General features: G+C 40.8%; 1 protein-coding gene across 2 annotated transcripts in view; it reads right to left on the bottom strand.

Annotated features, from left to right (window-relative positions):
- Positions 1 to 16,111, bottom strand: part of BTBD11 (BTB domain containing 11) — a 279,274-nt gene that overhangs the window by 113,373 nt on the left and 149,790 nt on the right. Inside the window, exon 1 of one of the 2 annotated variants that reach the window (XM_039485900.1) lies at positions 13,267 to 13,395. The exons of the other annotated variant lie outside the window; for it this stretch is intronic. The gene's annotated coding sequence lies outside the window, so the exon portion shown is untranslated. Of the gene's footprint in view, positions 1 to 13,266; positions 13,396 to 16,111 lie in introns of those variants that run through there. 2 annotated transcript variants of the gene reach the window in all.

The raw sequence follows: 16,111 nt of genomic DNA, 5'->3' as shown, positions 1-16,111 counted from the left end.
CAGCTGCACTGCCCCAGGAGCTCGCAGCCCCGCCACCCAGAGCGTAGCGCTGGCGACAGAGCAAGCTGAGGCTGCGGGGGAGGGGGGACAGTGGGGGAGGGGGAAGAGGGATAGCCTCCCGGGCCAGGAACTCAGGGGCTGGGCAGGAGAGTCCCGTGGGTTGGATGTGGCCCGCAGGCAGTAGTTTGCCCACCTCTGCACTAGAATGACCAACCATGACAGATGATTTCCTGTTTAGTGACTGTGATGTGTGTGAAGCAGAAAAACAACTATGCTGATAAGGCATATTTCCTAAACAAGTAAATATAAAGTAAAGTTTGGTCAGTTTAACTAGCAACAGAATAAGCATGACTTGGAAGGGACATGCTACACTCCCTTCCTTGTGAACTACTTAACCTCTGCTGCCAACATCGTTTTGGACTTTTTGAAACAAGCAGAGACTGAGTATTTTATTTACAAATGTATGACAGTGAAATAAACCCTGTATGTTGCAACCATCCCCCTTCTGTACATGCATACATAATGCATTTTTATTGGACTTTTAAAATATCTGCCAAGTACCTAGTGTCTGAAATGATCCTTTTAACAAGGTGCTGTAAATATATTTCCATACCTGTGAAATGCTCATCATAACAACATGATTTTTTCCATTATTTTCTATGTGTTCCTTTATTCATCTAGGTGTATTTGGCTTTTTGGCATAGGCATTGTTCATGGGATCCCTCGACTCAACATGACCATAGTTTCAGTACTGCTGGGGTCTACTCAGCCTTTCTTTATCCCAAAGTAGCTACAAGGAATACCATGCTGTTTGCCAGGTGAAAGCGTTTCACTCTTAAAAAAAATTAAGGGTCTTTCTGCTCTGCATTATCATTAAAAGACTCTATAGCACTTTTCACAAACAGGAGAAGTGGAGTCTTTGGCCAATTATTTTCCTTTGACTTTTGGGCATCTTCAACTGTTGTATGTCTGTCTGTGAGAAACACATAACAGAAGAAATACATGAGGCTCAGTTGAAATGTTGGCTACTTCCAAACTGCAACCAAATGCAGTCTGTATATTCCAAAGGTGTCCATCACGTGAGCAGATGAAATAGGATTGTGAAGAGTGTGATGATAATTCTGTGGTCCACAGAACAGTCATGCCAGAAAAATAGATAATGCTCAGGTCAATCTATCTATCTATCTATCTATATATGACACACTTATAGGTATTCAACACAACACATAAAAAGTTTAAACTTACAAAGACAGGTGTAAATGATGGACTGGGAGGTGACAAGACAGTTGTGGGAAAGTAGATTCTTATTGTATGATTTATAAAGCACCTTTTACCTACACCAAGGTGCTGTACAAAGTACTGTTGGCACCACACAATGCAACAATAAATGTAAAAGAATTAAAGAAAACAAAATGCTTCCTTCATACTTTTAAAATATTGAGTCATTGATACTGAAATTTTGTGGAAGGGACTTCCACACCAGCTTGAAGTCAGATGTGCAAGAGCCTTGTACTTGAACAATGCACAGTGCACTGACAGAAAAGCAATTTATAGATCCCAATGTAGGAAAACGTAGGGATTCAAGGAGGGCCCTTAAGCATGTGCTTAGCTTTAAGCATTGAAATCAATGGGAATTAAATACGTTTAACGTAAAGCATGTGCCTATGTGCTTTCCTGAATTGGGCAATAAATAGCATCCAGAACCTAAAAGACATGGAGACTTAGATATGAACAAAAAAAAAATGTACAGCTGTTAAATAACATAATGCTTCAGAGGTAAATGTTAGCCCTGCTGAAGTCAATGACAAAAATCTCATTGACTTCAATAGGGCCAGAATTTTACCCCCAATGCTGAGAATTCTAGGTGATGCTGAGTGTGCAGAGACCCCCGGAAAAAAGGTAGGCTATTAATCAACAAAACAAACCAGAAGTTTCACCCAACTGTCTGAAAAGGTGAATATCAGCTGTTGCTTTGGTTAACTACTCCACCCTTTCCAAATTAGTCTGTAAAATTATGAAGGCCTGACTGTTAAGGCCCAGACTTATTGAAATTCAAGAAATATAACATTTGTAGAAACATACAGGGATATTTATTTGCCTTAGAGTGGTATTCCATTACCTCAGTTGTCTAGTATGCGTTTACTTACCATCATGATGAGGTCACTATAAATACCTAGATAGGACAGATCTGGTTGATTCAATTGTTATAATCTATCTCTGGAAATATTTCTGTAAAATTCTGGGATTCTCAAATCCCAAATCAACCCATTAGCAGCATGTCTACCAATAACTGCTGGTAGGTTGTGCACTACAAGTCCCTGCTTCAAGTTCAATGACGTTTCTCATTTGAAGAGAGGTGTTTTTAAATCCAATGGCAGTTTTCACTTGCAAATGATTTAGCTCAGGTCTGGATGGTTGCACTGACTATTGATACGCTGTCCTTGGGCCCCAATTCAGCCAACTAGTTAAGCATATACTCATCTTAGTAAAGAGCATAGCCTGCCTAAAAAGTACTTAAAGAGCTAAATACTGTTAAAAAAATTCTGATTGGCTTGAGCAGAAATCACTTGTTAATATCATGGATTTGTTGGTCCAAGCCTCTGATAGGGATAGCTAAAATTAATCAGTTCTGTCCCTACCAGTAAGTGTCAGAACATATCTGGTAGAATTCTTACAACTGAGAGTCATAGAGTTTGACGCCAGAAGGGACCACCAGATCACCTAGTCTGACCTCCTGTATAACACAGGCCACCAACACCAGCCAGAATCCATACACTCACCCCAGCAACCAAAATTAGAACAAAATATTATAGTCCAGAGGAGACTAAACTACTGTACCACAGGCAGAGAATAGCAGGGACCAAGGCACACTAATGCCTGGGGCCTCTGCAATGGCAGTGAATTGATTAAATTAGAGATATCCATATTCTCCTGGTGGGTGACACCCTCACCATCTGACTTGTGGGAAAATTTCTTCCCAGGCCCAGTTCCACATACAGTGATCAGTTACACGCCCTCAGCATGTGAGCAAGAACCAGACAGCCAAGCACCTTATGTAACCACTGAATAAAAATGTATAAAGAGAGAAGTTTCATAATATCTCTAGGAGTATTGCAGACTTGGTGGTCAAAAAATGGTTAACCATAACCTCATTTTTACAGAATAATTTAAATGCAATGGAGCTGATTAAAAAAATCCCATGTATAACAGTACAACAAAACGTTACTGTACTATATATTTGCTAACTTAATTGCTACCAATGTAATTTATCAACTTTTTTTTTTAAAGAAGACATTTAACTTGTTCTCTTTGATCCTTGCAGCTTTCTTTGCAAAGTTCTCATTTCTAAGCTCTGGATTTTATAACATACAGAGATGCAATTTTATTCTTCAAAAAAGCTAATTTATTTTCTGAAAATTATACTAGCTATTTTTTCCAGACAGTAAAAGTTGCACTTACCTATTTACTTTTGCAAAGGTAAAAGGTTAAATCTGGTTATATACAAAGTCAAATATATAACCAGATTTGACCTTCTACCTATATCGATAAAGCTAGATTGACCTTTTTACACTCATCTCTCTCTCTCTCTATATATATATATATTACACTCAAAAAATGATGTCCAACGAACATTACGGTTGCAAAGTCAAAAGTTAGGAAATGCCAGAATTAAGGCTGCCTGTGCACCCTTAATTCAACCCCCTTCTATGTATGTATAATGATACAGTCTTTAATTACATGATAACACACTATTTTTTACATAGGACCCCTGTCTCATTCAGCGCACAGATGGTGCTCAAATAATGAACAGCTATTCAATATTATGTTTTCTCCTCACTCTTCAACGTGTGGTCCTGGGCCTTATTTACTGTACACTGTTCAAGCCTTGCTCTGAAGTCAGAATTACTAATTTCCTCCTGGGCTTTTCTATGGTTCTCATCACTACAGTATCTGAGTGCTTCACAAACATTAGTTAATTTTTTTTTCCACATCATCTCTGTGAGATGAGGTGTGGCATTATCCTCATTTTACAGATAGGGAACTGAGGCACAAAGTAATTAAGGTAAAAAGTTTCCACTAATTTTGAGTGCACAATTTCAGACCCCTAAGACTGATTTTTCAGAGTATTAAGCACTGCATAGCTCTGTGTGTTCATAGCACAGCCCCCACTATCTTCAGCTGCGAGCGCTCAGCACGTCTGCACATCAGACCTCAAGGTCTCAAGTTGGATGCCCAGGAAATGAGAAAACACACAATTTGTGATCACTTGTGAAAAGTCTGGTTTGAGTGACTTGACTAGCATCACATAGGAGCTCTGTGGCAGATGCAGTGATAGAATCCAATTCCCAGAGCAGCATTCAACTACCTTACTGAATCACCTGCCTCAGTCACTACTAGGCAGGCCATGTGTCTGGTTTTAAGAGGGACAGTCCTGTTTTTGTTTAGTTTGTCCCCTGTCTGGTATTGATACAAAATCAGACATAGTTTTGTCCAGAATCACATGCAGAGGATGCCATGGTTCACAGCATGCTGCTTTGCCCCCACTGGCATGAATTCACACACAGTGTGTGCGCAAGATCACTCTGGCAAGGGCAGGATGGCACGCTCTGCAAAATGGCACATGGTAAACGGACAGGGGCAGGGTCATACAGGTGGGGAGAGAGACAATCAATCAGATGTGTCCTGCATTCTGGGGATGCGTCAGTGGCCGACCTGTTCACTATACACCTTCTAACTTCTGCAACAAATGAAGCAGGGGTCCCACAGACAACAGTCTCCTTCACTATGCAAAAACGATTCACCCCCAGAGTAGGTCCATCCTATGCACTGTATGAGGTAAGGGTTCTGTGGGGAAAAATTAGTTTGTGATCATGCTGCTAAGGACTGCATCAGAATGCACACTCACAAAGGGGCCAAATTAAGATTGCACAGACACCTTAATTCTGGCATTTCCTAACTTTTCACTGCTTTACAGTAAAAGAACATTACGTGTGCAAAGTCAGGGGGTTTGTGTTTGTGTAATTCCCTAGGTTTTTAAAAAGGGAAACTGAAAAAGCCCAGAAATTCTATCATGTAGCATCACACTAACTCCCACATGGTTCATCAGCAGGGTTGGAACCTTTAAATCCACTGCACACACCTCTGCCACTTGAGCTAACAGAGTAACTGATAGCCATTGAAGGTTGTTGTCCTCCATGTGAAACAGCAATGATGGGGGTAGAGACACTCACTTTGCCAGAGGGTTTCATAGACATTTGCTGACAGAAGAGGAATGGTGAAGATTCAGGAATCTTGGGTTCCATTCCAGGCTCTGGGCAGGAATGTGCTCTAGCTGACACAGATCCTTCTGCCCCCTCCCTGCCAACCTCTCTTCCCCCGGCTCCTCCCTGTCTCTTCCCCCAGTCCAATTCTCCGCACCTGCCTGTCCCAGTCTCCACTCCTAAGGCTTTTCTTCCCAGTCTCCTTGCCCAGTCAGTCCTACTCTCCCGCTCTGGGCTCTTAATCTGACCTGTCTCTTCCCTTCCTCCCAGCATCCAGTCATCCCCACTGCCTGTTTCCCTTCCTCATCCTCAGTCCCAGTCTCCCTCACTAGGATCCTCATCCAACCTCTGTCTTCACTGTCTCCCATCCCCCTCCCTGGCTCCTTGTCCTACTCTCTTTGTTGAGCCAATCCTAGATCCCCCCATATCTTGGCTCCTCATCAGCTCTATCTTCCCTTTGTCACAGCTTTTGCTCCCCTCCACTTGTTCCAAATCTCAGTCTCCAGCCTCTCCTGTCTCAACTCTCAGTCACAGTTTCTCACTCTCCTATTTCAGTCCCAATCTACTCTTTTTTCTCCCTCTGTCTGGCTCTTGTCTCCTCTGCATTCAAATTAGATGGCTTCCTCGTCTAGGCTGCCTGGATCCAGGAGGGAGGATCAGTGAAAGCACAGGAGAGACAAGGTCCCTGTCCTCAGCTCCAGGACCTGACCCACAGCATGGCCTAGAGTAGCCATTGCAGAGAAAGTCCAGCTTTGTCTCTATAGCCCTGGGCTGGAACATGCTCAGTTGCTCTTTAGGGATGCCCTATGCACATTCAAATCATACGCAGGAGTTGTAAGGGAATGGAGCATGTTCAATTAGGGTGACCAGATGTCCCGATTTTATAGGGACAGTTCTGAGTTTTGGGTCTTTTTGTTACATAGGCTCTTATTACCCCCTCACTCCCACCCCTGTCCCGATTTTCCACATTTGCGGTCTGGTCACCCTATGTTCAGGATGCACAAAACCTTCAGGTATTTTAGTTACTAAGCTCTAAGAAGTTTCTACTGAGCATGTGCAAAGCCGAAGACTTATACTGAGGACAAACTTGGGCAGATTTTCCACAGGAACAGCAAAAGGCGCATCCGGGACACAAAGGCCACCCTCCTGCCCAAGCTCCAAAGCACAGGGGGAGGGAGATGTGCTAGAACATCTCAAAGAAAAGGTTGCCAGAATTTTTTTAATATTGCAAAACAACATATTTGTTCCCTAGCCTTGCTCTTGGAAATGGCTGCATCATGGAGGCAGACACCCAGTATGGAAAATGCCAGCCAAACTTTAACCATTCGGGATAAGTTATAAGAACTGCAAACAGGGTTTTATAATGGGAAGTGTCAGGCAACCTGAATAATAGATAGGGCTACCAGATCAGCCTACAGTACATATAGAAAAGGTGACACTGGATTTCACGTTGTTTTGTTAAGAATGGGAAAGGGTTGGTGAACCGCACTCTCTGAATCCGGTTCAAATGTAAGTTTATACTGTATTTCTAAAATGCTACTTCTACAAGTAATAAGAAATGGGCAAGTTGATTATTGAAATGAATACAGATTGATAAAGATTAGTTGTCATATTGAATAGAGATATTAGAGATGGACTAAAACAAAAACCGCAAAGACAAAGATCTCCTAACTTTGGAAAGGTTTAAACAATAAGGGTCACCGCACAAGGTAAATTCACAGGAGATACATATCATCTGCTTCCTCCTTCTTGAGGGTCAGAACAGATCTTCAGGTTAGGGTCACCAGGCTCTCAGAGCCTTGTCAATGGTGGTATTCAATCTGTGATTCCTTTGCTGATTCATTCATGAGGGGTACTTGGTCTCAGGAACTTGAGAAGCTCTAACTCATTGTTCAATGGCACTTCTACTGCCATGATGGATATACATCCAAACTTTTTGGTCTGAAAAATATCTTATGCCTGGAGCTAACCAAGCCTAAGACTTGGCCTGGAACTCTCTCCCTGATGTAGGCTATTAAAGTGGTTTCTATAATTAAAGCTGTACTTATTCCAATTATATACTCTGCGATGGGCATAAGAAATTGGTATCTATTCTACATTTCTTAGTGGCAATAACTCTAAAGTATAGGGAACTATAAAAACTAGAAGAGTATGAAGGTTAGAGTATTTGAAGAGGACAAGGGTTCAAAGAGGATTAATTTTCTGTCAGTGTAAAACATCCAGTTGAAACCCTGCAGAAATCTTAATTGCAATGCATAACACTACAGGAGTGACAGGAATTCTGAGCAAGTTTTAATTGTGTCAGCTGAATGTCATGGAGAAAATGAATCAATTATGGGGTTCATTTTGACTTCTAAAATAAAACTAAGGCCTAAGTAATTATTATGAATTTCTTTCAGTGAAAATCCAGACTTCCCCAATCTAAATCAAGCTCACAAATTCATGGGCTCCAGTACTGGTAGTACACTTCTTTTGACCTTGGAGAAAAGCAGGCTAGCAACTATCTTTGAGCTTAATTAAGAAATTAACCCTTTAAAATTGTTCCAACAATACACTTTATTTTATTTGGAATTTAGTTAGTTTAATTTCAAGCTTTTCTTCTGTTCAGCATTCCCCAGAATATGCCTATTTTGGGGAGAGGTAACTTTCCTTTAATTTTTAAAATTTGCCCAGAAATACTGAATCTGGATTGTGTTACGTAACCTGCAATCCTATTGGGTTCACACAATTTGTGGCTGATGGTGTCACAGACTTATGGCTGCAGCATCACAGTGCACATAACATTGCATCCTGCAGAATGCTATGGTATGATGGTGATATACAGTATACAAATAATAAAACATAATGGTTGTCCCTCAGAATCACCAAAAGAACAGACTGTGGCTGTATTATGTGAACCCCTCCCCTTTTTATTTATTTTACACCTCAAGACTCCCCCAGTAACAGACGTAAATTCATCTCTGACTAACAGAGCTCTGTTTATGTGCCTTTCATTCAGCCGTTCATTTACAGTGAACTAAACTGTGCCACAGTGCTCCGGGAACATCCTTGATTGACATCCTTGATTGACAGGCCTCTGAAAGCTCCACCATGTGACCAATCGTACAGTACCAGATACACTGGTGATTAACTATCAAGTACATCAATACAATCCCCTTGGTTTTGTTCTTTTTAGACTTCATTTTATCATATTGAGGGACAGAAATATACTGCCACTCTGACTGAGGTATAATTAGTGAGAAGACAAACTGTTCATTAGGCACAAGAACTGATACAATCTTCTCCTATGTCATTATAAAAGTAATACAGAGATAATAAAATTCCACTTTGTATCTAGACCAGCCTCTTTGCCATAAGGTTTGCATAAGGTAGCAAAATATGTTTCTTCTGAGCCAAATTCGTAAAGTTAACTATGTACTTAGCTGAATAGGTATGAATTCAAACATGTGCTTAAAATGGTTTGCTTAAATGGTGGCTTGGAAAGGTGCTCCTAACTTTTAAAGCACTAGAAATACTTTCCCCTACTTCCCACAGTTCTGTAATGGCATTACATCACACTACGATGGACACTATAATCCAGATTGAAATGCATCTCTCCCCGCTCCAATGTGACAACTAGGAGTCTGTACTTAATGGAGTGAACTGATCTTAGCTTGGACCTGGGAATTGATATTTCAGCTATCACTGAAACATAGCTAAGGGGTGAATCTCTCAAACTTCTTACTATACCTGGCTAGTAGCTTCCCCAGGTTATTTTCATCCTTGTCCAAAAATTACTGGCAAAGGTGGTTGTATTCGTTGTTATTTTTAGATGCACCCTGAGCACATCTGGGGACTGACATATTTCAGCAGGCTATTTTTACTTACTTGCTTTATATTTTCTTGACCTACTGTAGCATTTCAGAGAAAGCTAATATAGGTCCTGGACTTAAGCTTCTTTCCTAATAATCTATACTTAGTTTATGGAGACTGTCTCCTACAATTACTGCCCTAAGGCTTCAGTACTGACATAAAGATGTGACCCTATACTGCTCTTTCCAGCTCTGCATAAGGGATGACTACCTCAAACTGAGACTGAGGTTAGCATCAGCTGGATAATGTATATCACTTTCATCTCAAAATGATTCAAAAGGATATTGTATAAGAATCATGGGGGCTAGGAGGACTATTTAATCTGGAGTTAGACATACTTCTGCCAAAAAAAACCCCTGAGAACATTGTCGTTTTCTTACAAACACAAAAAATGGAAATTAAGGTTTTAACCTTATTTATATTCCCCATAGAAAATTAAAAGTTACACAAATCTACATGTAAGGTCCCTCCACAGATCATCTAAACTCTGCTCCCATGGTGCTACCGTAAGGACAACTAGAAAATATGAAAGAACCTTATCCTTCAATTTGAGGCTAAGGAGGTGAGTGGAATACTGGGCTTTTCTGCTTTGCCTATGGGGGGATAATACTGCATCTCACAGAGTTCAAGGGGTAGGGAGAATGGAGTAAAAAAAATGTGTCGTGGGATGATCAGTTTTATGGTTTATATGAGAGATGGCAGCTCAAGCAGCACGGTGAGGGATTCAGTCCGCACTGACTCAGAAAAGAGGGCACTAACTACTGAACCTGCAAAACCACCTTCCTGCAGCACCTTGGAGAAAAAACTAATTTTTCAAGGTCCACACCAGTTATAACATAAGCATGTACTTCACATGCATTAAAATATTAGATCTTCCAAGTCAGTTGCAAAGGAACAAGATTCTGAACTGAGTAAATCATGGGAAAAAGTAAAGGGAAAAATGTGACTAATAAAGGTAATGCTGAAGAATGAAGGAAAAATGCGAATAAAACATTTTGGGATGTTTTTAGAACATGGTAAATATACAGTATGAACTAGAGGTTTTCATGCATGAGTGCAGTTATGACTGAAATGGTATTATAGAGGCATATAACTGAAGTGCCAGCAGAGCAATATGATTTAGAAAGGAAAGATAAGGAGAGGGGTACTGCTTTCTATTAAAAGTAGATACACAATTAGCGTAAGCGGATGTGGACAGTGGAAATAGTGAAAACACATGGGGTAAGATGAAGGAGGAGAAATATTCCTTTCACACACCCATTCTCTGCACATTTAAGGAAAAAATGGGTTGGTGGGTGAGGATGCAATGGGGGCTAATGTGGTCTTCTTGTCGTCATTAGTGTTTGGTGGGTTTGTGTAGCAGTATTGCATATGGGCACTTCTGTAAGATGAATGTTACAGTTTGATATAGAAATAATTCTGGTTTTAATTATGTACAGAGCCTTGAATTAAGCTAGGCACTACTCAAGATAAATAAATATGGAGTTTTAGAGCACCCAATGCTGGAGCAGTGAAAGATGAGGTACTTATGGGACAGCTATTAAGAATGTCACAATATAAATAATTTATAAAAAGAGAACTTTATGAAAATATTGTACAAAAATCCATAAAGCAAGAAACGTGGTCAGAGAAGCATTTAGACTAAGTGGCGTTATGGACACTTTTGTCACCACTCAGTGGGACTACAGCACTGCAGTATACCTGGGGCATGAAGCCTTCAGTGTCTAGGAAATTCCAGATGGTACAGAACCCTGCAGTGCATCTCCTCAGCAACAGAGGCTACTGCAAACTCATTACATCTGTCCTCCACCCTCCACACTGGCTTCCCATAGAATATCAAATCAAGTCCAAATTCTCTGCCTTTATATTTAAAGCACTCCATGGACTGGGCCCAGGAGATCTAAAAGATTGCCTGTGGTTTTGGGATGAAGAGTGTGGTTGACAACTACCCTTCTTTGGCATAATGGAACTCTCTACAACAAGGGCAAAGCTTGTCTGTGAGAGAGACAGAACTTTCTCAGGGGCCAGTCTGCAACTGTGGAATGAATTTCACCCGAAACTATGGACCACCACTTTCCACTCCATGTGCAAGGCACATTTCTTTGACCTTTCCTTCACTAACATAAATATACGGCAACAGGTTTATATTTAAAAAAAAATCCCTCCCAAAACAAGACACTCCACTGCAAACTTCTCTCTCCTTGGAAAAGGATGAGAGAAGAAACACATGACAGATGTTAGTCATGTTGCTTAATGCACTGCCGGAAGGTGCCTAGATACCATGGTGATGAGAGCAGTATAAGAACCTATAGAGGATAATTCCTTTTTTTCCTATAGGATGGAGGAATTGACAAAAGGTTCTGCAAATGCAGATCAGAATACCAGGTGGAAATAAAGGTTACAGAGATACAAAGCCACACCTGAGTCAGATCTTCAGATCTGGGGAACATGTGCAGTTCTTTAGCGGTATGATGTGCTGGGGTTTGTAGTTTGTGGTAGCCAAGGTCCATTGTACCAACTGAGCCTGTTCACTTAGGTTTGTTTGTACATTGTGCTGGTGAGAGCAGCTGTGTATTTTGGTGATAGTACTTTGGTTTTGTTAGCCTGTTAATTTTAAACGGGTGCATTATTTGTGGTGGTTTGTTAAGTGCATTGGTGGTTCTGTTTTATTGCAAAGGGACTAAAACGTTATTGCGGATAACTGCCATATAATGAGATGTATTATTATAATAAAGGAAACCACTTACATAGCACTATACATCTTCAAAGCAATTAACAAATATTAAGTAATTAATCTCCACAATACCCCTGTGATGTAGGTAAGTAGTATGAACCCCACACTTGGAGCCTGGGGATCTAAAACAGAGAGCTAATCATCCGTGGCCTTGAACAAGAGAGGGAATCAGTGTCAACACTGGGATCAGACCTCAGGATTTCCTTATTCCTAGTCCTGGCTTTTAACCACTAGACCCAACCTCCTCCTCTATAACGGGAAGGAAATAGTTGGCAATACAAACTGGGATCCTGCACTCCTTGGAAAATCAACAGAGAGGCAGCAGAGGAAATTAAAAAACACAATGCTGAAAGCCCAAAAGTTAAAAGCAAAAAGATGCAGCCAATACACATTTAAAAACATAGATTAAGTGAGGGCTATTGAAAACGTTGAGGCTTGATTCTGATCCCACACCTAGTGGTTTTACAACAGTGTAACTGAATTGACATCAGTGGAGTTACTCATAATTTTCACTGCATGAAATTAGAATCAGGCCTCAATACAACAACAGGGAATTGAGAGGAATAAGAAGTGTGGCAATAACTGATTTTTTTTCTGATCCCCTTTAGAAATATGCTTCTTGTCTAGGTGTGGGCATTTTATTTTCTACGTAATTATAGTCTGTCTTTTTCTAAAGCAGGAGGAAATGCAGCCTAGTAGTTAGAGCAGGGGACTAGAGACAGGACTGCCAACTTCTGTTCCCAGTTCCATCAATACATTCCTCAAGCAAGTCATTTGACCTCTGAGAACTTCAGTTTATTCATATGTAAGATAGGGATGCCATGTGGCTTACTTCATTAACATTAGGAAAATACCTTGAGAACCTCCCATGAAAAGTGCTATACGGTATGAACAGCACCCAAAGTAGTAGTAGTAATAATAATAAACTAACTCTCAGAAGAATTATTGAAGGTGAAAGGTCTCAGCATGAGGTTGGCCTACTTAAACACAAGCAGATGACCTGGACCAGGCAACAGAAAGGCACACCCCCCTACTGGGTACTTTTCAAAGGCAGCTCTACTGAACAGAGGTGAAAATGAAGGACTCTTACAAAATATTTTCCCCAACAACAATAAAGACCTTAGTAAGTCCAGATGTGTAATATTTCAATTCTTCCAACTGTGCCTTGTGTAAAAAAAAGTTTTTAAAAATAAGATATTCATCAAAGCAAACATATAAAATGAAAATACATTTTTAGATCAATGTACAAGTTACTTATTGAAGAACTCAGAACAGACTGGGCTACCTGAAAAAAGCCAATAAAAAGCAAAGAGAAAAAAATTATAAAAGCAGAGTTGAGGCAGTATAGTGCAAATATTCAAACAGAGTGAAAAGTTATAAAGACACTTTAGTGGAACTGTTTAATAGAGTTAAGGGTACCTTAAAAACAAGAAGCAATTTCTTTAAAGTTCTCCTTATTTCTTATTAGTTTCTTTTAAGTTTTCAATCATTCCAGACATTTGGGTTTCCTAGTGTTGAAAGAGAAGTACCTGCACCATCTGGTGACTCAAATACACCAAAGTAGCAGCCAGACTGGAGGTAGTTTTAATTAGCATATGTGCACTGAAGTCAATTGAGCTATGCTGATTTCCATCAGCTGAGTATCTGGCCCTATGAGTGCAACACAGAGCATGTGAGGTACTGGCTGGCATAGAGGTGTGCTACTGCCTGCTCTTGGATAAAATATCAGACAGCTGTATGTGATCATGCTCCTCTCCAACTGCTGTAGAATACATACATTATGAATAGGGCTGTCGGTTAATCGCAGTTAACTCGCACTGTTAAATTTAAATTGGTTTCTTATAGTTTATTAAATATTTTGGATGTGTTTCTACATTTTAAAATATTGATTTTTATTACTACACAGAATACAAAATGTACAGTGCTCACTTAATATTATTATTACAAATATTTGCACTGTAAAAATGATAAAAGAAACAGTATTTTTCAATTCACCTCATACAAGTACTGTAGTGTAATCTCTTTATAGTGAAAATGTAACTTACAAATGTAGATTTTTTTTGTTATATAACTGCACTCAAAAACAAAATAATGTAAAACTTTAGAGCCTACAAGTCCACTCAGTCCTACTTCTTGTTCAGCCAATCTCTAAGATAAACAAGTTTGTTTACACTTACAGGAGATAATGCTGCCTGCTTATTTACAGTGTCACCTGAAAGTGAGAACAGGCGTTTGCATGGCACTTTTGTAGCTGGTGTAAGCGGGTGAATGGTCCCACTATTGTGGGGAACTTTCCTGGCTTCTGCACTACCCCGGTGAAATGGGCTAGCGGAAGGATCTGAGTCCTCGCTGCCACTTCTTTTACCCAGAGGCCTGCCTGACCTTGAAGACTCCCCTTGCACTCTCCTGTCTGGCAAGGGGAGTGTTTGTAACCCCAACAAAGCTGGGCCCAGGATTCCTGGGGGGCTCGACCCCCAATCTTACTGTGGTCACCTAGGAGAGGGACTAGGACCTGCACTGGGACCACTGCCCAGGGTCCCCCTCGCTCTCCCCAGCTGCACACCGCACCCGGCTCCGGACTGCTCCAGCCCCAGCCCCAACCCCACTCTGCCTCAGCACAGCTGCTGCTGCTGCTCTGCCTTAGCTCCCTGGGCTGCTTTTCTGGCCCCTCTGGCTGGCACAGCTCTGCTCCCCAGCTCAGTTTGGGCCCCTGCTTTCTCCTTACCTCAGCCCCACTCTGTCTGACCCAGGCAATTCCAGCTCACATGGAGGATGGGACCTGACTCCCTGTTTAGCCTGCCCGCCATCAATCAGGCTGACCTGGAGCATTGGCCTCTCCCCATTATTCCTGGGGACTGAGTCTCAGGGTCCTAATTTCCCATTGACCCTTCTTCTTTCTTTTGGCACTGGGAGTTAGCCAACCAAAACACTCCCACTGAATGTTAGTAAGGGGACAAAAGTCCCCTTACATTGGCATTGCAAGGTATTTATGTGCCACATATGCTAAGCATTCATATGCCTCTTCATGCTTTGGCCACCATTCCAGAGGACATGCTTCTGTGCTGATGGTGCTTGTTAAAAAAAAAATGTGTTAATTAAATTTGTGACTGAATGCCTTCTGGGAGAATTGTATGTCTCCTGCTCTGTTTTACCCATATTCTGCCATATATTTCATGTCATAGCAGTCTTGGATTATGAACCAGCACATGTTCATTTCAAGAACACTTTCACAGCAGATTTCACAAAACGCAAAGACGCCAATGTGAGATTTCTAAAGATAGCTACAGCACTCAACCCAAGGTTTAAGAATCTGAAGTGCCGTCCAAAATCTGAGAGGGACGAGATGTGGAGCATGCTTTCAGAAGTCTTAAAAACAGCAGCGCTCCGATGAGGAAACTACAGAACCCTAAACCCAAAAGAAAATCAACCTTCTGCTGGTGGCATCTGACTCAGATGAAAATGAACATGCAGCAGCCTGCTGTGTTCTGGATCGTTATCGAGCAGAACCCATCATCGACATGGACGCATATCCTCTGGAATGGTGGTTGAAGCATGAAGAGACATATGAATCTTTAGCACATCTGGCACATAAATATCTTGCGACACTGGCTACAACATTGTCATGTGAATGAACACCTGTTCTCACTTTCAGGTGATATTCTAAACAAGAAGCGGCAGCATTATCTCCTGCAAATTGTAACCAAACTTGTTTGTCTGAGTGATTGGCTGAAGTAGGACTGAGTGGACTTGTAGGCGCTAAAGTTTTACACTGTTTTATTTGTGAATTCAGTTATTTTTGTATATAATTCTACATTTGTAAATTCAACATTCATGATAAAGAGATTGCACTACAGTACTTGTATTAGGTAAATTGAAAAAATACTAATAAATAAATATGAAGTGAGCACTGTACACTTTTCTACGTTTTCAAATATATTGATTTCAATTACAACACAGAATGCAAACATCCAAAATATTTAAATAAATGGTATTCTATTGTTTAACAGTGTGATTAATTTTTTTTAATTGCAACTATTTTTAATCGTTTGACAGCCCTACAGCTAAGGGAATTTCCTTCAGGTCGAGAGATAGGAGCCTGATTTTATGAAACAGAAGGTCCTGCAGAAAGGCAAAACTCCGAAGTCCATGTATGCAGAAGAATGAGGGGGGATTTGATAGCTGCTTTCAGCTACTTGAAAGGGGGCTCCAAAGAATATGGATCTACACTGTTCTCAGTGGTACCAGATGACAGAACAAGGAGTAA

The sequence above is a fragment of the Mauremys reevesii genome, linkage group 1, assembly GCF_016161935.1.
Source record: "Mauremys reevesii isolate NIE-2019 linkage group 1, ASM1616193v1, whole genome shotgun sequence".
NCBI lineage: Eukaryota > Metazoa > Chordata > Testudines > Geoemydidae > Mauremys > Mauremys reevesii.
Note: the sequence above shows the minus strand (reverse complement) of the source record. Positions and strands in the feature narration are given on the sequence as shown.